Source organism: Mustela nigripes, chromosome 6 (assembly GCF_022355385.1).
Source record: "Mustela nigripes isolate SB6536 chromosome 6, MUSNIG.SB6536, whole genome shotgun sequence".
Classification (NCBI taxonomy): Eukaryota; Metazoa; Chordata; class Mammalia; order Carnivora; family Mustelidae; genus Mustela; species Mustela nigripes.
The window spans coordinates 129,798,797-129,825,061 of record NC_081562.1 but is presented as its reverse complement, the minus strand read 5'-3'; the positions used below and the strand labels follow the sequence as shown (position 1 = coordinate 129,825,061).

At 36.3% G+C, this 26,265-nt stretch overlaps 1 pseudogene; it reads left to right on the top strand.

The window, feature by feature from the left end:
- LOC132020416 (transcription elongation factor A protein-like 3) overlaps positions 1–24,587 on the top strand; it is a 34,620-nt pseudogene extending 10,033 nt beyond the window's left edge.
- The last annotated feature ends 1,678 nt before the right edge of the window (positions 24,588–26,265 follow it).

The following is a 26,265-nucleotide window of genomic DNA, read 5'->3' as shown; positions in this document are numbered from 1 at the left end:
TTTGCCTTTGGAGACATATCTTGAAAGATGTTGCTATGGCTGATATCAAAGAGGTTACTGCCTATGTTCTCCTCTAGGATTCTGATGGATTCCTGTCTCATGCTGAGGTCTTTTATCCATTTTGAGTTTATTTTGTGTACAGTGTAAGAGAATGGTTGAGTTTCATTTTTCTACATATGGCTGTCCAGTTTTCCCAGCACCATTTATGGAAGAGACTGTCTTTTTTCCCCTGTGTATTTTTTCCTGTTTTGTTGAAGATTATTTGCCCATAGAGTTGAGGGTCCATATCTGGGCTCTCTACTCTGTTCCACTGGTCTATGTGTCTGTTTTATGCTAGTACCATGCTGTCTTGGTGATCACAGCTTTGTAGTAAAGCTTGAAATCCGTTAATGTGATGCCCCCAATTTTATTTTTGTTTTTCAACATTTCCTTAGTGATTCGTTAGTGATTCGGGGTCTCTTCTAATTCCATACAAATTTTAGGATTATTTGTTCCAGCTCTTTGAAAAATACTGGTGGAATTTTGATCAGAATGGCACTATAAGTATAGATTGCTCTAGGCAGTATAGACATTTTAACTATGTTTATTCCTCCAATCCAAGAGCATAGAATGGTCTTCCATCTTTTTGTGTCTTCTTCAATTTCTTTCATGAGTGTTCGAACTATGTATTTTTAAATATCTTAGTTGAGATATGATGCATGTACCATAAAATTCACTATTTTAAATGGCAAAATTCAAGGATTTTTAGTATATTCACATTCTCTGGTAATCACTAATCTATTTTCTATTGATTTGCCAATTCTAGATATTTAACATTAATGAATACGTATGTGACTTTCTATGTCAGTTTTTTTTCATTTAGGATAATGTTTTCAAGATTATCCGTTATATAGTATTTATCAGGATTTCACTGATTTTCATTGTTTAACAAAATTTCATTGTATGGATATACCACATCTGTTTATCCATTCATCAACTGATGAACATCAGGGTTGTTTCCACTTTCTGGCTATTTTTGAATAGAACTGCTATAAACATTCATGAACAAGTTTTTGTGTAAACATATGCTTTCAATTTTTTGGTGTACATACTAAAGATTGCAACTGCTGTATCATATAGTACTTCTATATTTGACTCTTTCAGGTACCACCAAACATCTTCACAAAGATTTACCACTGTCCACGTATTATAGCAAGTGGTTATGAAATGGTTATTTTCTGGTTTTAACTCGGATTTCCTTAATAATCTATAATGTTGAACATTTTTTTTAATGTTCTTTGGTCCATTCGTGTAATTTCTTTGGAAAAGTGTCTATTTAAATTATTTTATACATTTTTCATACACTTCTTTATTGTTTAATTGTAAGAATTCTTTAAATACTGTGAATATTAAACTCTTCAGATAAATGATCCACATTTTCTGCCTCTGTTTGGGTTGTCATTTCAATGTCTTTTTTGTTTTTAAGATTTTATTTATTTATTTGACAGACAGAGATCACAAGTAGGCAGAGAGAGAGAGAGAGAGAGAGGAGGAGGAGGAAGCAGGCTCCCTGCCCAGCAGAGAGCCCAATGCGGGACTCGATCCCAGGACCCTGAGATCATGACCTGAGCCGAAGGCAGAGGCTTAACCCACTGAGCCACCCAGGCACCCTCATTTCAATGTCTTAATAGCGTCCTTTTATGTATAATTATTTAATATGACAAAGTCAAATTTATCCATTTTCTCCTTTTAGTTGTTTATGCTTTTGGTGTAATATCATAGAAACTCCTACCACCGGGAATGTCAAGAAGATTTTACATCTATGTTTTCTTCTAAGAGTTACACCATTTCTTGAGTTTCATAAATGTGTTCAATAATGGCTTTAGTTAAACTTCAGAAGCTTTTTGCCTGTATTTCTCTGTACAGTATTTCTGCCCCATTTCTCGTTTCCATCTCTTTCTGTACCTCGCACGTGCATGTGTTTGTGTGCCTGATGGTATCCCACGGGTCTGTGAGGTCTTCATTTTTCTTTTCCTTATAGTGGAAAATGTCCTACCTTTAAGTGTGTTACTACTTTCTTCTGCATGTGGATCTGCTAGTCAGTCTTGGGAGTGAATTTTTCATTTTAGCTATTTCATTTTTCACCTCCATAACTTCAATTTTGTTGCATTTTAGAATTTTTATCTCTTTATTGATATTCTCTGATGAGACATCATTCTCATTCTTTCCTTTAGTTATTTATACATTGTTTTAGTACTTTTAACATAGTTTAAATCATTTGTCTTTAATAAGTCCAATATCTGAGCTTTCTCACATAGAATTTATATTGTTTCTTTATGTATTGTAATTTCTTGTTCCTTATATGCCTCAAAATTTTTGTTGAAAATGGGACATCTGGATATAATCAAAAGACATTTTGAATCTTACTGTCAAGCTGTCAGGTGTCAAGGGAGTCAATTAGGGTAACAAGCCCAAATGCAAATACCAATCAGATCTTTATTAACTTACTGAAACAATACAGTCAAGAGGCAAAAGATAAAGAAAGGTGCCAGTTCCACAGTGTTTTACTGATGCCACAGAACACCACTGTGGGAGAGTCATGTGATATATAGTACAGATGGGAAGAATTATTTCTATCCAAGACCAGGTAAGAGGAAAAATAATTATTCAACTGTGTAATATAGAGAGTGCAAAAACACAAATACATATACAACGAGTTGAAAACAAGTTGAAAGAATATATAAAAAATGTCTGTCCACTGCCAGATATATACCTGAAGGAAACCAAATCACTGTCTCAGAGTTATCTGTATCCACATTCATTTCAGCAGTATTCATAACAGCCAAGATATGGAAATAACCTAAGTGTCCATCAAAGGATGAATGGATAAAGGAAAGGTGGTATACATACACACACACACACACACACACACACACACACACAGTGCACTATTATTTAGCCCTGAGAAATAAGAAAATCCTGCCATTTGTAATATCAGAGATGGACCCTGAGAGTATTTTGTCAAATGAAATAAGCTAGACAGAGAAAGAAAAAAAAACAAAAAACAAACAAACAAACAAACAAAAACAGTGAATGATCTCACTTAAATGTGGAAAAAACAACCAAACAAACAAACAAAAAAAAACTCACAGAAACAACAGATTGTTGGTTGCCAGAAATGGGGTATTGGGAATTCAGGGGTGGTAGAAAATAGGTAACAGCAGTCAAAAAGCACATAATTCCATTTTTGAAAAGATGGCAGAGTAGAAGAATCCTAAGATCACCTGGCCCCAGAGACATACCTAGACAACAGCCACATCAGTGCATCCAACCCAGACGACGACCAAAACTCGGACTTTCCAGGCAGAACAGACTTTCCACAGTTAATCCTACAGAGGAAGACAGACCAGAAAGAGTAGAGAGGGCAGAGATGCAGTCAGGAACCAAAATCCTAAGAGACTAACCATAAACTGGAGGTACATTACCACACGAAGAAGAGAGAGGAGCAGATCTAACACTAGCTACTATAAACACAAGGGACCTGCACTGGAAAGACAAGTCAAGTTCTCCTAACAACTGGCTTCGACAGTGCAGCTTAACTTTGTGAATTTTTATAACCAACAGGGCTTATACCTCGGTACTTTAAAAATCAGTAAGTCTGCTCGGGAAGAGCTGGAGGGTAATAGGAAACGGAGTTCCAGCCCTTAGAGATAAATAACCCTATCAAGATAGAGCACAGAGTTTGAAAAGTACCTGGAGTATACAGGAAATAGATTTATTTATGAACCTCAGAACTCATGCTGAAGGGGCCTTCTCCAGGAACAAAAGAGCTCACAAATGCCATCCCCCCACCCCACTCCCAGCATAGACAGACAGAAACCTGCAGGAAAGAGCAAGAACATCGTTCACCTAACTTGCTCCTGGCTTGGGTCTCACAAACCTGCACCCCCTGCCTTAACACAATTTTCTATAGATTTGCCCCATTCGACCAGCCTCCCCAGCAAAAGTCCTTTCAAAGCAGCTCCTACACATTCCTGCAAACATCCCTATCAGAGACAGCAACACTCAAAAAGGGATTCTTTCTCTAGGAAGAGGAGAAGATAAACACACACACTTAGCATGCTGGGAATCCTGGCCCCCAAATCTTCTGACAGTCCAAAGAGAGTGCCATGCCCATCAGTGCATCTGAAGCCCACGTAGCATCTGGCTTAAGTTCTGGGCCCATTTACCAACAAATGCCTCTCAGGGGACAAGGCAGGGAGATCACCCTGCAGTGCAATGCTGAAAAGCAGTCTGACTGCTGACACTGCATAAATACAAGACCACCATGGCCCCAGACTGGTTTCCTAATGGGACAAGAACCAAACCCTGCCCAAATGAGAATAAGGAATAGGTCCCAGATGAAAGAACAGGACTAAAGAAGAGAAAACATGCTAAATGAAATGGAGATAAGCAATTTACCTGATAGAGAGCTCAAAGTAATGGTCATAAAGATTCATACTGGACCAGAGAAAAGAGTGGAAAATCTCAGTGAAACATTCCACAAAGAAAAAGAAAAAAAAGAACCCATCAGGGGTGCCTGGGTGGCTCAATTGGTTAAGTGACTTCCTTCAGCTCAGGTCTGATCCCAGGGTCCTGGGAACAAGCCCATTGGACTCCTTGCTCAGCAGGGAGCCTGCTTCTCCCTCTCCCTCTCCCTACTACTCTGCCTACTTGTGTTCACCCTCTCTCTCTGTCAAAAAAATAAAATTTATAAAGAAAAAAATAGAACCAATCAGATTTTAAAAACTCAATAACAGAAGTTTAAAATACACTAGAGAAAATCACTAGATTAGAAGAGAAAGAGTGGATCAGTGAACTGGAAGACAGAGTAACAGAAAGGAACCAAGTTAAAAAGCAAAAGGAAAAAAGAATAAAAAATTGAGAGTAGGTTAAGGGAACTCAGCAACATCATGAGCCAAAGAAAATTTGTATTACAGGGATCTCAAAAGGAAAAGACAGAAATGGGGCAGAATATTTATTTGAGGAAATAATAGCTGAAAACCTCCCTAATCTAGGGAAAGAAAAAATACTCAGATCCAAAACACGCAGATGACACATAACAAAACCAACCTGTCAAAGTCTACACTAAGACACATAGCAATTAAAATGACAAAAAGTGGTGATAAAGAGAGAATTTTAAAAGCAGCCAGAGAAAAGAAAATAGGCACATACAAGGGAAACCCCATAAGACTATCAGCTGATTTTTTAGCAGAAATTTTGTAGGCCACAATATTGGCATAATAAATTCAAAGAGCTGAAAGGGAAAAAAGAAAAAAAAGAAAAAAAAGTGCAACCAAGAATACTCGATCTACCAAGCTGTCACTGAAAATACAAGGAGAAACAAAGAATTTCCCAAACAAAAGAGTTCATCACCACTAAACCAGCTTTGTAAAAACATTTAAGTTAATTCTTTGAGTGATTAGAAGTAAGAAAATCATGAAAGGAAAATTCTTAACAGATAAATACAAACATGATTAAAGTACTAGATTAATAATACATAAAACAAGTACAGACATTAAAGCCCAAGTGTAGTAAAATCAAAGGCACTGTAATGTATAAAAAGCGGTGGTGGGGAGGAGGAGGGAGTAAAAATTTACTGCTTTTAGAATGGGTTCAAACTCAAGTGACCATCAACTCACTGTAGACTGTTATACACACAGGGTGTTATACATCTATCTCACAATAATCACAAATCAAAAATATGTAACAGATGTGCAAACAACAGAAAAAACAGAATCCAAGCATGTTACTAAAAAAACCCAGAAAACCACAAAGGAAAAGAGCAAGAAAAGAAACAGGGTTAAAAAAAAAAAAAAAAGGAAAGAGAGAAAAAGGGAAGAACTACACAAACAACCATAAAACAAGTAATAAAAAGTCAGTGAGTACATACCTCTTAATAACTCCTTCGAATGTAAATGAACTAAAAACTCCAATCAAAATACATAGGATGACTGAATAGATAAAAAAGCAAGACCTAGGGGCACCTGGGTGGTTCAGTCAGTTAAACATCTGACTCTTGGTTTCAGCTCAGGTAGTGATCTCAAGTTCCACATCAGGCTCCATGCTCAGTATGGAGTCTGCTTGTCCCTCTCCCTCTGCTCTTCCCCTGCTTTCTATCCCATAATCTTTAAAAAAAAAAAAAAATAGGCAACATAGGATCTGTGTATATGCTACCTATAAGACTCACTTCAGGCATAAAGACACATGCAGATTGAAAGCAAAGAGATGGAAAAACATTTACATGCAAATGGAAGTGAAGAGAAATCTGGGTAATAGTACTTAATATTAGACAAAATAGATCTTAAACAAAAACAAAAAAGAGACAAGGACAGTACCCAATGATAAAAGGGACAATCCAACAGGAGGATATAACAATTGTAAATATTTATGCACCCAACATGAAAGCACCTAATACATAAAGCAACTTTTAAAAGATATAAAGGAAAAAACTGACAATAATATAATAATAGTGAGGGACTTTAATACCCTACTTACATCAATGGATAGATCTTCCAGACAGAAAATCAACAAGGAAATATTGGCTTTGAATGACACATTGGACTAGATGGGTCTAACAGATATATTCAGAACATCCCATCCAAAAACAATGGTACACACATTGTTTTCAAGGGCAAATGGGACATTCTACAGAAGAAATCACATGTTAGGCCACAACACAAGTCCCAGGAAATTCAAAAGGACTGAAATCATATGCATCTTCTCCAACAATGACATAGTATGAATGTATAAGCCTGTTGCAAGAAAAAAATCTGGAAAGAACATAAATACATGGAGGCTACATAACATGCTATTAAACAGGAAATGGGTCAACTGATAAGTCAAAGACAAACACACTGAAACAAATGGGAATGAAAACCCAACAGTCTAAAACTAATCTTTGAGATACAGTAAAAGCTGTTCTAAAAGGAAGTTTATAGCAATACCAGTCTACTTCAAGAAGAAAAGTCTCAAACTGCCAATTAAGATTATACCAAAAGGAGCAAGAAAAAGAAAAACAGAGTCCAAAGGCAGTAGCAGAAACAACAACAACAAAAAGATTAGGGCAGAAATAAATGAAACAGAGCCTGAAAAAAACAAGAGAATAGATCAAGGTACTATTTTTTTTTTTTTAAACAAAACTGATATACCTTCAGCCAGACTCATCCAGTGAGAGAGAGGACTCAATATGTAAAATCAGAAATGACAAGGAGAAATACCAATCAAAACTTCAGAAATACACAGGATTATAGAGATTATGAAAAATTATGCACAAACTAGACAACCTAGAAGAAATGGATAAATTCCTAGGAACATAAAACCTTTATGTATTTTTTAAAATATTTTATTTATTTATTTACTTGACAGAGAGAGAGAGAGAGAAATCACAAGTAGGCAGAGCAGCAGACAGAGAGAGAGGGGGAAGCAGGCTCCCCGCTGCTTGAGCAGCGGGGGAGCTTGAGCAGAGAGCCCAATGCGGGGCTCGATCCCAGTCCAAAAGCCAAAGGCAGAGGCTTAACCCACTGAGCCACACAGGTGTCCCAACATAAAACCTTTAAATCTGAATCAGGAAGAAATACAAAATTTGAACAGTCAGATTATTAGCAATGAAATTGAATCAGTAATCAAGAAAACTATTCCAAAATATATAAGATGATGGAAAATTTCCAAATTCATTGGACAAGGCCAGCACTACCCTGATAACAAGACCAGTTAAAGACACTGTGGGGCTGGGGGTGGGGGCAGGGAAATAAAAACCAAAACCAAAGAAACAAAAAACAAAAACAAAACAAAACAAAACAAAAACCCCGCAACTATAGGCCAGTATCTCTGATGAACGTAAATGCAAAAATCCTCAACAAAATATACCCATACTGAATATAACAATAAATTTAAAAGAAAATCATTCACCATGATCTAGTGAAATTTATTACAGGGATACAAGTGTGATTCCATATTCATAAATCAATCAATGTGATACATCTCATTAACAAGAGAAAGGATAAAAAACATATGATCATCTCCATAAATGCAGAAAAAGCATTTAACAAAGTGTAACATCCATTTAGATTAAAAACTTCCAATGAAATGAGTTTACAGGAAACCTATTTCAACATAATAAAATACCATATATGAAAAACCACAGCTGGGGCACCTGGGTGGCTCAGTGGGTTAAAGCTTCTGCCTTCAGCTCGGGTCATGACCCCAGGGTCCTGGGACTGAGGCCCCCATCGGGCTCTCTGCTCAGCAGGAAGCCTGCTTCCCTTCCTCTCTCTCTCTGCCTACCTCTCTGCCTGCTTGTGAGCTCTGTCAAACAAATAAATTAAAAAATTGTTTTTAAATTTAAAAAAAAAAAACCACAGCTAACATCAAACTCAAAGATGAAAAACTGAAAGCTCGTCCTTTAAGATTAGGAATAAGACAGGATATCCATTATTACCACTTTTATTCAACAGAGTACCAGAAGTCCTAGCCATGCAATTAGACAAGGAAAATAATAAAAGGCTCCCAAACTCATAACAAAGTAAAACTTTCACTATTTGCTGATGACATGATACTATCTATAGAACACCCTAAAGACTCCACCAAAAAACTACTACACCTCATACATGAATTTAGTAAGGCCACAGGATACAAAGTTAACATGCAAACATCTATTGCACTTCTATACACTAATAATGAAGTAGCAGGAAAAAAGTTAAGAAAATAATCCCACTTACAATTGCACTAAAATTAATAAAATACCTAGGAATAAACTTAACCAGGGAGGTGGAAGAGTTCTACTCTGAAAACTATAAAACACTGGTAAAAGAATTTAAAGATATACAAATGGAAAGATATTCCATGTTCATGGATAGGCAGAACAAAAACAGCTAAAATATCCATACTACCCAAAGCAACCTACAGATTTGATGCAATCCCTATGAAGATACCACCAGCACTTTTCACAGAACTAGAACAAAGAAACCTAAATTGGATGGAACCACAAAAACCCTCAAGAGCCAAAGCAATCTTAAGAAAGAAGAATAAAGCTGGAGGTATCATAATCCAAGATAAAGCCATAGTAGTCAAAACAGCATGGTACTGGCACAAAAACAGACACATAGATCAACAGAACAGAACAGAAAACCTGGCAATAAATTCATGTGTTTATGATCAATTAATCTAAGGGAAAGGAGACAAGAATATACAATGAGGAAAAGACAGTCTCTTCAGTCTGGGGAAACTGGACAGTTACATGTAAAGAATGGAACAACTATTTCTTGCACCACACACAAAAATAAACTCAAAACAGACTAAGAACCTAAATGTGAGATCTGAAGCCATCAAATTCTTAGAAGAAAACAGAGACAGTAATTTCTTTGAGATTAGCCACAGAAACATTTCTCTAGATATTTTCTCTGGCCTGGGAAACAAAAGCAAAATTAAACTATTGGAACTATATCAAAATAAAAAGTTTTTACACAGTGAAGGAAAGTATCAGCAAAACAAAATGCAACCTATTGAATCGAAGGAAATAAATGTACAAGCTAAATCCCATAAAGGGTTAATATCCAAAATATATAGAGAACCTCTACAACTCAATACCTAAAACACAAGTAATCCAGTTTAAAAATGAGAAGAGGACCTGCATAGACATTTTTCCAAGGAAGATACACAGATACACAGACGACCAACATCACTAATTATCAGGGAAATGAACACCAAACTATAATGAGATATCAACTCACACCTGCCAAAATGACTAAAATAACACAAGAAATAATGAGTGTTGGTGAGAACTTGAATAAAAGAAAACTTTGTGCACTGCAGGTGGGAATGTATATTGATGCAGTCGCTGTGGAAAATAGTATGGAAGTTCATCAAAAAAATAAAAATAGAATTACCATAGGATCCAATAATTCCACTACTGGGATTTACCCAAAGAAAATGAAAATACTAATTTGAAAAAACAGATGCACCCCTATATTTATCGCACTGTTATTTACAATACCCAAGATATGGCAGCAACCCAAGTGCCCATCCATAGGTGAATAAATAAGATGTGACAGATACATAGATATACACACAATGGAGTTTTATGTGGCATAAAAAAGAATGAAATCTTGCCATTTGTGACAACACAGAGATACCTAGAGGGTATAATGCAAAATGAAATAAGCCAGAGAAAGACAAGTACCAGTGACTTCGCTCATACATGGAATTTAAGAAACAAAACAAACTTAACAACGAAAAGAAGAGACAGAAGAAACAGACTATCATATACAGATAACTGGTAGTTATCAGAAGGAGGTGGCTGGGAGATTGGTAAACAGATAAAGGGGATTAAGTGTACACTATGTTGATGAGCACTGAGAAATGTACAGAACTGTTTAATTATTATATTGTACACTTGAAAGTAATGTAACACTGTATGTTAATTACACTTCAAAATGAACTAAAATTGGATATCTGGGAGGCTCATTCATTTAAGCATATTCCTTCACTCAGATCATGATCCCATGATCCTGGGGCCCTGGGACCAGGCCTGTCTCTGGCTCCCTGTTCAGCAGGGAGTCTGCTTCTCCCTCTCCCTCTGACCCTCCCCACCCCCACTCATGCTCTCTCTCATGTGCTCTTCCTCAAATAAATAAATAAAACCTTTTTAAGGAAATGAAATAAAATTAAAATGTCCTTTATTTCTAAGGAAGGTAGGGGGGGAAAGGTATGAATTTCCAGTTATAAGATGAATAAGTTCTAGAGATAAAGTGCACAGCATGGTGACTATAGTTAATAATATCTTCTAAAATATATTTAAAGTTGCTAAGAGAGTAAACATTAGGAAAACTCATCACAATAAAAAAATGTTAACTGACAAATGTTAACTTAGCACGGTGATCATTTCAGAATACATACATACAGCAAATCATGTTATACAGGTTATATTGTATTAATATACAATATAATAGGTCACTATGTCTCAATAAACCTGGAAAAAACTAATTCTTCACTATAAAAAATAATCTGCATTACTGAATGCTAACAAGCATGAAAATCCAGATAAAATCAGTGATTTTCTAAGAAAATTCCAGTTACAAAAAAACTGATTCAAGACAAGATTGAAAGCCATGTAGTAACCATAGAGGACTGAGAACTCAAAAACACAAATGGCTTCCAGGAAATAACAACAAATCTTCTAATCTTCTATTTCAACAATCAGATTTCTGCGCCACTTAAAATACTTTAAATGGTCATTCCCCTTTCCAATTATAATACCCTCACACTGTTAACAAAACTAGAAGATGGCAATATATATATATATATATATATACATATATATATATATGTATATATATATATATATATAAATATAATATCACTTACAAAAATTGACATGAATATCCTGGAGAAGGCCAATTAAGTTCTCTCTGATAGAAATTTGTATCTTAAGCAAAAACACATGAGAATGAAAGGTTGTTTAACTGAAGGTAATAGAAGCTGAAGCATCTGAAAGGAAATGCCTCATGATTGTGACCTTATTCCTGCTACTATGATATTCAAAGCAACTCTGCAAATACTTTACATGTTCTGGTTATTCTGATTTTTCCTTAAATATGTGAGCTCCCTACTATCTTCGCAATGTATCCATTTGTCTTGCTTAAGTTGGTTATGATCAGTTTTTAGTTGCTAACAATAAAGAACACCAAATTAAGCAAAAAATTAGGGCTTTCCTTATTCAGCTGGAAGTGCCATAACAAAAATACTTTACGCTGGGTACCTTAAACCATAGAAATACATTTCCACTTCTGAAGACTAGCAAGTCCAAGATCGCGGTGCTCGCAAAGTAGGTTTCATTCTGAAGCCTCTGCTTTTCCCATACAGCGAGCTGCCATCTCACTATGAGCTCACAAAATCTTTCTCTGGCCTGAGAGGAGAAAGCAGGGGAAGTAGGCTCTCTGTTTTCTCCTGAGGGCACTATTCTTATCACCACTTATGTGGCTTCCACATCACCTAAATCTAACTATTTTCTAAAGGTCTCATCTCCAAATACCATCAAATTATGGTTAAGGCTTCAAGTGAATTTTGGAAGATATAAACAGCAGTACTATTACATAGAGCCTGCAATGTTTTGGGTGTTTTTGTGTGTGCGTGCTGTTTTTAGTTCATAGACAATAGATGGGGGAAATATATTAAGAATTGGATGAAAATGGAGTAAGAATGTAAAGTTCAGATTCTAATTTTTTTTCCCTTTTTAAAACTTTATTTTTTTAATTATGTTATGTTTGTCAACATACCGTACATCATTGGTTTTTGCTGTAGCTTTCTATGTATGATTCCTTATTTGCATATAACACCCAGTGCTCCATGCAATCCGCGCCCTCCTTACTACCTATCACCAGGCTCAGATTCTGATTTAGAGAAGGACCTGAGATTATAGATCAAGAATGGATTAAGACATCTATCCCCTTTAGGATTCTAACAATGTCTTCAGTCTTCTTTGCAGATAAATTTTGCACATTGTCCATTATTATGATGAATTATATTGATTAAAAGTTAAGTCTTTTAAAAAATCAGTACTAAATACTATCTTTATACATTTTTCAGAAAGTTGTCCATGATATAAGACTAGAATGTAAGAGCAGGACAGATAAAAGCAACTTTCTTTAGAAACTACATTTAGGGGCTCCTGGATGTCTCAATGGGTTAAATATCAGTCTCCAGCTCAGGTCATGATCACAGGGTCCTGGGATGCAGACTTGGGTCAGGCTTCCTGCTCAGCAGGGGGTCTGCTTCTCCTTCTCTGGCCGCCTCTCCCCCCCCGCCCCCCGGTCCTGTGCAGGTACACATGCTGGCTCTCTTGTGTATGCTCACTCTCTCTCTGGCTCTCAAATTAAAACAAAACAAAACAAACCCCCCCCCCCAAAAAAAACCTACTTTCAAAATAAAAAAAAATCACTGGTGAAGGTGAATTAACACTGAATTAATTAAGCTACTAAGACTGCTTTTAAACTAAAGCATGAAGAATCAGATTTATCTGCTAAATTTACATAGATTTGATTTAGGAAAACATAATTCCATTCAACTTTGCTAAATTGTGTTTATTTCCAATAAATACAATTCCACTCAACATTCACTGTCCTAATAAACATTCTACAAAGATTTGGAAATATGTTATCCTCAGAAATCAGTTTATAGGGTCTTGCTTTTGTTTCAGATTCAAATGTGTAAAGTATTAAACTGTATTAAACTTGGAAACCAAATAAAATAAAGACCTCCATATTAATCTGTACATGTCAATAATTTTCAAGAACTAAAGGGTATTTAATGGCATATTAAAGCATACTTATTTCTAGGTAATGCTAGAACTTGACATTATAATCACATTAATATTAAGAATGATTATAATTTATGTGTGCTGCAAATTAGTGATGACTTCCTAGATTTGGTTAGCAGGAAATATATTCATTTAAATGACATTAGTTCCGTCCAGAAAGGTAAGTAGCATACTTGAGCCCATGTGCAATTCTATGGTATGTCTATACTCAGATACTACATTATATAGAACGATTAGAAAAGTCCTTATGAAAAAAAAAAAAGAAAAGTCCTTATGTCCAGATGTCCAGACAATATGTCGAGACAACATGCAATTCAATAAAGAGCTTCGCAGTGATGGTACTAAATAACCCTAGATACAAGTCTAGGGTTCTCAAGTAAAATAAAGACATAGATGTAGATGTAGGTCTGTCAATGCAGATTGTGTATAGATCTGTGCATATCCAAGTAGGTTGGAAAGTAAAGAGATCCAGAGAAAGAAGGTGAAATCATATTCTGGTTTGTGTCATATCTTGAGATGGAGGCCTACATGCTTTCTTTTGATACCATTCTTTAGTCTATCTATATCTAATTAAGACAGCTTTACCAGGCATCACAGAAAGAAGTCACCTCTCCATACCTGACTAGCTGAGCCAGGACGAAAGTGGTCAATGGTCAAATTCTTAGGTCACCTCCCCATGTTTGCAAAGTTCTTTAGTTCAAGAGCTCTGTGGCTCAAGAAGGACCAATTATGACAGACTGGAGCAAGATCTTTCCTTGCAGGTATGATAGAGGAAAATACTGAAGAACTTAACAGAGAAGTTTAAGAGCAACTTCTTATAGAGTTTTTTCCTCTTTTTAATCTGAAATTTATCACTTTACATTCTTAATAATGTGTCTACTGGAAAATTATGTTTTTGGTAGTGCTTATAAAGCTATAGAAATCTCTCTAGTTTTTATGAATTTGTATATTTTCCTACAAAATGGATCCCTGAAAAATTGTTAGAAAAAAACACAAAATGAGTCTCTGAAAAAACTGTTAGAAGACGACCTTGGAATTACACTTTTTGAAGGACATTTGATGAAGTATACCATAATCAAAAATATTTTATCATAAAATTAAATAAAATAAAACATTTAACATTTTCATTTAAATTATGTTAGCAGAAGAAAATGGTGCAAAGCCACCTGTGCCCTACGTATGGACGCAAGAAAAATTATGCATGTGCCAAATAGGACTTTTGTGACCTGTGGATTTCTGAAAACAAATTTCAAGATTCTAAAAGCACCAGATATTTTACCCTTAATGGATACATATTTGGCAGATACCCATTTGCAGTTCCCTGAAGCATTTGCATTTCTCCACACTTAAGTTACTTGCCAGATAGAAATATGAAAATAGACAATTTCTAATTCAGAGGACTGCCAGTTCAGTGCTTAGTATTATACATTTCGATGCTTGGTCATTTAGTATTGCCAGAATAATTAAAGCCAATTCTTTGAAACGGAATTACTCATTTGATGTGCCTTACGTTAACTGCAGAACCACCTACCACACTGAAAACACACGTCCGAAAGACAGAGGGTATCTTTTCCAGGAAAGCCTGCCTCAGAATGATTATTTCTATCAGATGTAACAGAAAAAGCTTTGACAATAGGCACGTATCAATTGCACACAATTCAGCTCATCCTTCTATGATTGATGCATAATAGATACTATTATAGTTGTTCCAAACATTCTTGTTCCTCTTTGTCACTCTGTATCATACCATGACTGGAAAGACAATGAACGAGATGCTGCTTTTGAAAAGCCTTATCTACTGCAGCATCTAGAGGCAAAACTGAAAAGAAAGAAAGGGGGATGGAAAGAGATTACTGAAAACCAGTCACTGCTCATTCCCATGCAGAGCGTAAAAACATCACCAAGCGAATGATTAGAACAAATGTAGTTCAGTTAATGCAGGAAAATGTGTTTGCTGTATGTCTATCAATCGTATTACATCAATAACTATAATTTGAAAGTTTAAAAAATAGGAAAGTTGATATTAGGATTAAAAGCTCAACTTGTTTTGTTTTGTTTTATTTGAACTAAATGTGTTGTATGACAACTGAAAAGACAAAAAATCTATTTCCCCGATGTCTTCTGAATCTAAAATACCAGTGTAAGTAAAAATAAAACAGAAACTATTGGGAAAAAATGACCAATGTTCTTTCTTCATATGGATGGATCTACATTTAACATTCCTCTTACTGCCTGGGGCTCTTCAGACTTCATCTCTTAATTATTGATAGGTTTTCCTCTTTATCTGATGAAGTTTTACTAAATTCTGGATATCATATATGGAATGGTAGAGACTGAGCAAAGTAGTATTTGTGCCTTTAAAGCAGCCTAACATTTCTTTTGTCATGGTGCCAGTGTGTGGGGTTATTCTAATCAGGAGTTTGGCTGTCTATGGATCTTGTTAACTTATCTCATAACCTCCTTTCCCACAGATTTCAAATACCTATAGCAACTGGCTACTGTTACCTTGCACTTTGAATGGGACCTGAGGTGCAAAAGTTTTTTCTCAATACTTCAGCTTCACCTTCATGTTCCTCAATATCTACAAGATTTGTAAATATGTTCTGCCATTCTGGGTGTTGTCTTTTTAATTTCTAGGTGGTATTCTTATGAGCAAAAATGTTTTTGATTTTCATTTACGGTGAAAAACTCTCAAAAATTGGGCTTAGAGAAAACATAGCTCAACATAATAAAATGCCATATATGAAAAAGCCACAGTTAACATCAAACTCAATGGTGACAAACTGAGAACATTTCCCCTAAGAGAAGGAAGAAGAAAAGGATGTCCACTATGTCCACTCACACCACCTTTATTCAACAAAGTAATGAAAAGTCTCAGCCACAGCAATCAGACAAGGAAAAAAAAAAAAAAAAAGAAGAAGAAGCATCCAAATTCATAACAAAGAAATAACTGCTGATGACAGAATACTATCTATAGAAAACTCTTAAGACTTTACAAAAAAAAATTACTAGCACTGATACTTGAATTCAGTAACTAAGGTCACAGGATACAAAATGAATATACATAAATCTGTTGCATTTCTACACACTAACAATGAAGTAGCAGAAAGAGAAATTAAGAAAACAATCCTATTTACAATTGTACCAAAAATTAAAAAAAACTGGGATTAAATATAACCAAGTAGGTATAAGATCTGTACTATGAAAACAATAAAAGACTGTAGAAACTGAAAATGACACAAAGTATTTTCCATGATCACAGATTGGGAGAACAAATGTTGTTGCCCATACTATCCAAAGCAATCTATAGATTTAATTCAATCCCTATGAAAATACCAATAGCATTCTTCACAGAAAAATAAAGAACTAAATCACAGAAGTAAAATAAAGAATACTAAAATTTGTATGGAACCACACAAGACCCCAAACAGCCAAAATAATCTTGAAAAGAACAAAACTAGAGGTTTCAAGATATACTACAAAGCTCTTGTTATCAAAACAGTATAGTACTGGCACAAATCGAGACAAGTAGATCAATGAAACAGATTAGAAATCCAAGAATTAAACCTACAATTATATGGTCAATTAATCTATGACAAAGGAGACAAGGATATACAATGAGGAAAAGACAGTCTCTTCAACAATTGGGTGTTGGGAAAACTGGACAACTATATGCAAAAGATTGAAACTGGACCACTTTCTTGCACCATACAAAAAAATAAATTCAAAACAGATTAAAGACCTAAACGTGAGACCTGAAACCACAAAAAATCCTAAAAGAGAACACAAGCAGTATTGTCTCTGATATCTGTCATAGTAATATTTTTCTAGGAATGTCTCCTAAAGCGAGGGCAACAAAAGTAAAGTATTGGGACTACATCAAAATAAAAAGCTTCTGCAAAGCAAACAATCAAGAAAACTAAAAGACAACATACCTAATAGAAGATATTTGCAAATGACATATATGATGAGGGCTAGTGTCCAAACTATATAAAGAACTTAGGCAACTCGACACCAAAAACAGAAATAATCCAAATAACAAATGGGCAGACAACACGAACAGACATTTCTCCAAGGTAGACATACATATAGGCAATAGACACAGGAGAAGTTGTTCAACCTCACCAATCATCAGGGAATGAAAAATAAAACTACAATGAGATATTACCTCATACCTGTCAGAATGGCTAAAATCAAAACAAGAAATAACAAGTGTTGGTAAGGATGTGGTGAGAAAGGAACCTTCGTGCACTGTTGGTGGGAATGCAAAGTGGGGCAGCAACTGTGGAAAACAGTATGGAAACTGCTCAAAAATTTAGAAGTAGAACTACCCTACAACTCAGTAATTTCTGTCGCGGCTGGCGTGACAAATCGACCAGGAACATGAGGGTAAGAGGATGAAGAAAAGAACTCAAGAAGCAGAGAGATGGGGGCCTGAGGGGCACTGAGGAGGATGTCCAACAGTGCTAAGTTTATTCAAAGCATTAAGGCCATATATATAGTGATATTATAATAGGAGATGCAATACATCTGTGTCTAGTTAAACAACCACGAGTTCCCGTAAGTTGTTTCACACTTAACCATAAGCAGACCTTGTGATGCCCAATGGCTGATGCCAGTACAATTGTTTTGTATTGATACAGCAAACCTGAAAGTAAGTTATGGGCTGTACTAGGGCAGCAAGGACCAGCCATGAACTTATGACCCCAACCGAATTGTTCTCATTTGTTTAGCAAGCGTGTGGGAAGTCACGTAGGCAAGCGCACAACATATAGCACAGACCCTTTCTCAGTGCTACTCAACTTTTCCTGTCCTAAACCTTTTGTTAGGTTATTCGGACCTTAAAGGAGGCACAAGTCAGGGCCTGGTTTGGTCCTCGTCACAAACCTTACTGCGGCCTCCCACAAATTTCACTACTGGGTATTTACCCAAAGAGTGTGAAAACACCAATTTGAAAGCATATATGCACCCCTATCTTTACTGCAGAATTATTTACAACAGCCAGATTATGGAAACAACTCAAGTGTCCATCAGTTAATGCATGGATGAAAACGCAGTGTATATATACATATATACGTATATAAAACACACACATACATGCACACACACACTGAAATATTACTAAGTCTTAAAAAAGAATTAAATTGAGTTCTTTGCAACAACATGGATGGATCTAGAGGGTATAATGCTAAGTGACAAGTCTGTCAGAGAAAGACATATACTGTATGATGTCACTCACATGTGGAATTTAAGAAACAAAACACAGAAAAATGAAAAAAAGAATTAACTATAAAGAACAGCCAGATGGTTACCAGAGGGGAAGTGGGGGCGGGGGCACCACTGGTGAAGTAGGTGAAGGTGATTAAGAGTATACTTACATTATGAGCACTGAGTAATGTACAGAATTGCTGAACCACTACATTGTATACCTGAAATTAATGTTATGTTAACTACACTGGAATTAATTATTTTAAAGTACACTTATCTTAATGAAAAAAAAGAGTACATTTATAATGAGCACTAAGTGTTTCTTAGAACTGATTAATCACTATCTTGTACAACTGAAACTAATATAACACTACACTGGAATTTAGAAGAAGTTCTAATTCTTGAAGTTTTTCAAGATATACTACAAAGCTGTAGTTATCAAAACAGTATATATAGTACTGGCACAAAATGAGACAAGTAGATCAATGAAACAGATTACTTTAATTTTAATCTTGATGAAGTTCAAGTTATTTGTTTTCTTCTCAGAGTTTCATAGCTGTAGCTCTAGCATTAGGCTTTGATACATTTAGTGTAAGTTACTGTATATGCTGTGAGGAAGGAGATTACATTCATTCTTTCACAAATCCAGTTGTGTCAGCTGTTTTTGTTAAAAAGATTATTGTTTGCCATTGAATGGTCTTCGTTCTCTTACTGCAAAACAGTTGACCACAGATGTGCAGGTGTGTATCTGGAATCAGAATTCTATTCCCTTGGTCTGTATGTATACCCTTGCGGCAGTATGACACTGCCTTGGTTATTTAAGCTTTGTAGTTAATTTTGAGATAGAGAAGTATGAGTCTTAACTTTATAATTCTCTTTCAAATCTATTTTGCCTACTCTTGGTGTCTTGAAATCCCATATGCATTTTAGAATCAAACTGTAAATTTCTGTATATAAGTAAGCTGAAATTTTTATGGAGATTCTGTTGCCTCCGTAGATTACATTTAGGAGTACAGTCATTATAAAAAAAATTTAGTATTTTGATCCATGAGCAAGGAATTTTTCCAATTATTATGTCTTCTTTAGTTTTCCCCCTATTGCATTGTAGTTTTCACAGTGTAAGTTTTGTACCTCTTCCTAAATTCATTCCTAAAATATTTGTTATTTCCTCTATCATAAATACAGATTTTTTATTTCATTTTTGGACTGTTATTTCCAAGTAGATAGGACTACAATTGATGTCTGTATACTGATGATGTATCCTGTAAACTTACTAGTTGTAATTGTTTCAGTTTGTTTGTCTTGTTATTTATTATTCTAATTTGCTTTAGTGAAATATTTAGGATTTTCTATATATTAGATAATGTCATCTGCAAACAGAGATAGCTTCCGGATAGCTTCTATTTCTTTTGCTGGACTAACTGCCCTAAAACATCCAGTAAAATGTTGAATAAAAGCTGTGTGAGAGAAACTCATTTTTCTGATGTTAAGGGAAACACAGTTTTTCATCATGAAGTGTCACATTAGTTGTGTTTTTTCAGTAGATGCTTTTTGTCAAGTTGGGGGTAACCCCTTCTATTCCTAGTATGTTGAATGTCTTTATTATCTAAAGATACTGGACTCTGTCAAATGTTTTTTCTGCATCTATTAAGAGGACTATGTAAATTTTGCTTTTTATTGTACTGATGTAATGTATTATATTATACTCATTGATTTTCAAATGTTAAAGCTGCTTTACATTTCTAGGATAAATCTTTTTTTCTTTTTCTCTTTGAATGTTTCTGGATTTGGTTTGCTAATATTTTGAGGGGTTTTTGCCTGTATTCATAAGAGATATTGATCTTTTCTCTTTTCCTTTTCTTTTGTTATCTTTGATTTTTATATCATAGCAATACTGGCCTCAAAGAAAGTTGGGAAATGTTCCTCTTCTAATTTTTTAGAAGAGTTTATGACTAATTGGCTATAATTCTTGAAATGTTTGGTAGAATTTGGTGAATGCATCTGAATCTGGACTTTTTTTGTGGATTTAAAAGAAAATTAGTCAACCTCTTCACATATTACATAGGTCAAGTCAGAATGTCTACTTTTTCCCCCAGAGTCAGTTTTGGTAGTTGTGCATTTCTAGGAATTTTCCCATTTCAATAAATTACCTAATTTGTTGGCATTAAAGTATATATAGGATTCTTCTAAAATTCTTTTTGTTTCTACAGAGTCAGCAGTAAAGTCCCCTCTTTCATTTATGATCCCAGTAAGTTGAGTCTTTTTATTCTTGGTTAATCTAGATAAGTTCTGTGAATTTTAATAACTTTTTCAAAGAACTCACTTTTTGGTTCCATTCATTTTCTCTATTGCTTATCTATTCCCTATTTCCTTTATTTTCTAAGCCTAATCAGCTTTTCTTTTCTTTCAGTGTTCAAAAGTCAAAGTTTAGGTTACTAATTTGCAAATTCTCTTTCTTAATACAGGCATTTACGACTATAAATCTACCTCTAAGTACTGCAAGTCTCATCCAATACATTTTAGTATGCTGTCTTTATTTTTATTTATTGCATAGTATTTTATTTCCCTTATGATATCTTCTTTGATTCCACTGGTTATTTAGTGTGAATATGGTATTTAATTTCCAAATAATTATGAGTTCCCCAATTTTTCCAACTATCTGTTTTTCGTTTTAAAGATTAGAGAGACAGAGAGAAAGACCATGTACAGATGTGTGTGAGCAGGGGAGGGCAGAGGGAGAGGGAGAAAGAGGAAGCAAGCTCCCCGCTGAGCAGAGAGCCCAACATAGGGCTTGATCTCCAGACCCTGAGATTCTGACCTGAGCCAAAATCAAGAGTCTCAAGAGTTGGCCACTTAACCAACTGAGCCTCCCAGGCACCCTAACCAGCTAAGTTTCTAATTTCATGCCATTGTGATCAGAGAACATACTTTGTATTATTTCTATCCTTTTAAATCATTGAGATTTGTTTTATTACCTAACATATGGTGTACCCTGGAATGTTTTGTGTACTTGAGAAGAATGAATATTCTGCATTTGTTAGGTGGAGTGTCCTAAAAATGTTCTAGTTGGTTTATCATGTGGTTCAAATTTTCTATTTGCTGCTCTGTCTAGATTTTCTACCCATTATCGAAAATGGGATATTCAAGTCTCTAATTATTATTGAATTATTTACTTCTCTCTTGTTTTGGCTTCATGTATGTTAGTACTCTGTTTCTGAGGGCATATATGTTTATAATCACTGTACCCTCCTGATAGATTGACTTTTCTATCAATATACTCCTGATTCTTTAGACTCCTGTTATTTTTTGGGGTGGCAAACTGGAAATTTTGTGTAATATATAATAGCAAGTCTGAGTATTATTTCACCCCTTACCATGGGGCTTGTCGTTAATAGTTGCTTGTTCATCTAGTGACTTACTGGAATATTTTCGTGAAGCTGATCTCCCCCTACCCTCAGCATCAGCCTGTGATGTTGTTCCTCAAGGTAGTACAACTTGGGTATGTCCAAGGTCACACTGAGATGACAGTGGTACTAGTGGGACTCCTCATCTATTTCCCCTACTCACCTCTAAAGGTTAAACTTTATCATTCACCAGCTAGCTGATCTATTGTTTTTAATAATACCTGGGGCATAAGTTGCTCTACAAACTAATCCAATTAAATAAGACTTCTCTGGAGCAACAGATTCTGATAAGTCTTTCATTTTGTTCTGATGCCAGGACTTCTCTTCCCTGACGTATTATTCCCTAGTTCTCTCTTTCAAACTACTTGACCTACAGTTTAGCCTATAGCTTGAATTTCCTCCCAAATGGATTCACCACAACCTCTACTGTTCAGAGTGCCTTCAGGCTGGAATTTCTTCACTCCGTTGCAAATGAAATCAGTTCCTTGGGAAGAAATTAGTAGGACTCTGTTTTGGCTTTTTGTTTGTTTGTTTTATTTTGTTTTGGCCTGTTTCTCCCCCTAGACAAAATCTCTGAGCCAAAGCTCTGGAGTTAAGAGTGACGACAATGGCAGTCTTCAGAGGGACACCCTGCTCTAGGAATCCAACATTTGGTACATGAGGGTAGGAGCACAAGTCCTCTCAGCTTCCCTTAGTGTGAAACCACTAGCTCCAAAGTCAGGACACAAGAGGTACCAGGGCCCCAGTATTTTAGCTTGCTGCACCCAAGCCAGGGTTGAGTAGAAGAAGAGACCCCTCCACCTCTCAACTGCATTCAACCAGGACTGAACCTCAGTAGTAGGCAGCTGAGGGATGAAGTAAGAAACACTGATGCTCTACTCCCTCTGGGAAGAAAGTCTTCCTCTGGGAGCTAAGAGAAGAGTGCCTAATGCTCCTGAAGGCAGTAGTGTGGAATCTAGTATCCGTCTCACTGGGCTGGAGCAAGCAGCAAGAGAAGAATATTGGTTCAAATACTACAGACTCTCACTTTTATTACTGAATTTTCATTGATGTTCTTGAATAGATGTTTCTTCACTTGCTATTTGCCCTTAGGACCATTTACAGAGATTTTAAATGTTTTTGTTTGTTTCAAATACAGTTTTCACCAGTTTTTCTGGGAAACAGGCAGCATAGCTTCTCATGCTATCATCGGGAATTTTTCACTGGATTTCCTTATACCTGCTTCTATGGTAGTCACCTCTATCACCTTCATTCTGTCAAGACAGAACCATTGTTTTGTCCTCTTTCTCCTCTGAGAGGCAACTAAGGAACTGAGTGAATTTGCTTTAACTTATATCCCCAGCTTTCTAACAAATTCCCCCTAAATCATGATTTTGTATGTTATCTAGATTTTTTACATTGTTAGGTTGGGGGTTACTTTCTACATCCTAAGTTGTAATTTGTTTTTATTTTTTTTAGCATTTGTTTTACTCTCCTGCTTTGTAGATGGTAAAACTACAATGTATGCAGATTGGGAGGCAGAATGAGAGAAAAACAACAAAATTGTCCTAAGCTTCCTATATCTAAATAACATTACTGAGTGTACAAATATGTCCAGACTTTATTAAAATAAGCTATGTTTCTGAATGTCCTATGAATTTCTAGTGTATTCAGAAATACATCATTAATTCAATTATTTATTTTGCAAACATTTCTATATATGATGGTCTATGCTGCAATTATCAGGGAGTAAATCTCTTGAGTCTCATCTTTCAAAACATATTAGTCTACTAGAAGAAACATGTATAGACAGAAAACCAAAGACTCAACAGCCCGCTCACACACCCTGTGGTCCCAATTCCTGCACAGTCTACTCCCCCTGCCCAAGGAAAACCAGGTTCATGAACTGACCAGGCCACAGGCAAGTGGTGAATGGGCTTTGATGAGCCTGAAGAGAGGCAGGCCTGCCCTGGTCCCCACAGGGCAGTGTGTCTGTCCCTAGCACTCTTCAAGGCTAGAAAAGGAGGAAGAACCTTTCCAGAATCCCTACAAGACAGGAAAAGAAGGGAAAATCTCAACATGATAAAACTCTACAGAAAGTGAAGGTAAAGCTGACGATCCAGGGAAAGCCAGAAGATGTAGTAGAGCCTGAAGATGAAGGAAAATCAGATGAGGAAGAAAAGCTGGAACTGGAGGGGAAGCCAGGGCTAAAGGAAAGCTCCAGAATGAAAGACAGTCAGAAGATGAACAACCAGTAGATACGGGAAAACAAGAAAGCAGGGCAAGTCCGAAAATGAAGGAAAACCACCCAGTGTGGGCAAGCTAGAATCCCTGGCAAAGGTTGAGAGTGAGTTGCAGGCTTACAATAAATGCCCACCTAAAGATTATATACCCAGGAAAACAAAAAGAAAAATGGAGAGGGGGACAGAGGATTCCCCCAAGGACTATCAGGAGGACTTACAGGAAAGGAACTTGGGCAGTATGGAGATGACAACGGAATGTGGAGATACGGGAAGAGCTAAGAAAAAATAGAAAACAGGTGGTTTTCATTGGATGAAGAGAGATGTATGAAATTCCTTCACCCCAAGAGGGAATAAGATATCAGAGGAATGAGGGGCAGAGGTTGGGGCCAAAGAGGCTTACATGATATCCCATACCTATAATGACTTGGGTCTTCAATTCTAATTTCTCTAAAGGGAATATTCCTGACCCTGTTTTCCCTGGCAGGCATTTGCCAGGCTACATGCTTTAATCTTAACCTGATACTTTGCTGTAGGGGTCGCTCTTGCTGCCAGAAGCCTTTGGATCCAGCAACAGTGTTCTCTATCTTTCCCTAGGGAATTTCATCCACGTGCATGGAAGAAATGTTCATGGTACACTGTAAGATAACAATAAAGAATAAGTTTTTAGAACCAAAGAAAGAGAGGGAGGAAGGAAGGGAAGGACTCAATAAAGAGAGACCATAAGCTAAGTCTGGAGAATGAATGAGACTTTTTAAGGCAAGAAATACTGGGAATGTCTAGTGAGATAAAAGCCAGAACAAAAATACAGAAATACAGAAGCACCTGGGCTCCTGGGTGGCTCAGTGGGTTAAGCCGCTGCCTTCGGCTCAGGTCATGATCTCAGGGTCCTGGGATCGAGTCCCTCATCGGGCTCTCTGCTCGGCAGGGAGCCTGCTTCCCCCTCTCTCTCTGCCTGCCTCTATGCCTACTTGTGATCTCTCTCTGTCAAATAAATAAATAAAATCTCTAAAAAAAAAAAAAAGAAAAGAAAAGAAATACAGAAGCACCGAAAAATTTCTAATTTAATGAATGTGAGACAGATACAAGACATGGAAGCAGGAAGTAAGACCAGAAATGTATGTCAAGGCAAATGAATAAAGGACAGTGTGTCTTGATAAGGAGTTTGGATTCTAGTATATGGGCCAGAAAAGCCATGGTGGCTATTTTAGCACAGAAGTAGCACAGCTACTCATTTTTTAGTTATTATTTTTAGAAAATAAGTGATTTCAATGTGATAGGTGGTCTTGGATAAGGAGTAGCTGGTGGTAGTGATACCAAGGTAAAGGCTACTACATGGACAGTTGTTTGGCTTTGTGACTAAAAATATGGTTATGGGGGCAAATTTCTGAGACCCAATTTTATTGTTTGATTGACAATTTTTTTTAAGATTATTACTTATTTAAGAGACAGAGTATGTGAGAGAGAGAACAGGAATGGGGTGGGGAGTGGAGAGAGAAGCAGGCTCTGCACAGAGTAGAGAGGCTGAAGTGGGGCTTGATTCAGTTCTCCAGAGTTATGACCTGAACTGAAGGCAGACACTTAACCAAAAGAGCCACCCAGGTGCCCCTATAATTGGCAATTTCTTTACCAGTAAACTGCAGTGGGATAGGGAAAAGGAGATATGTAAAATGACCCTAGGTTTTGGGCTTGAGAACATAAGTAGAATAAAATCTACTTAATTAAAATCATGATGCAAGACAAAGAAACCGATCTAGAAGAAAAATAATGAGTCTAGATTTAAACATCTTAAATTTGAATAACCCTGACATCCCAATGAAGGTTCTAATAAACAGTAGGTAGGGTGCCTAGGTGGCTCAGTCAGTTAAGCATCCAACTCTTGGTTTCAGCTCAGGTCATAATCTCCTGGTTGTGAGACAGAGCCCAGCATAGGGCTCTGCAGTGGGCATAGAACCTGCTTAAAATTCTTTCTCTCCCTCTCTCATTGTCCCTCCCCTCTCTCTCGCCCTCTCTAAAAGAAAATAAAAATGATCAGCAGGTAATATGGGATTGAAGATAAAACTCACACCAGCTTATATCACAAGAAAATTTACATCCCGTT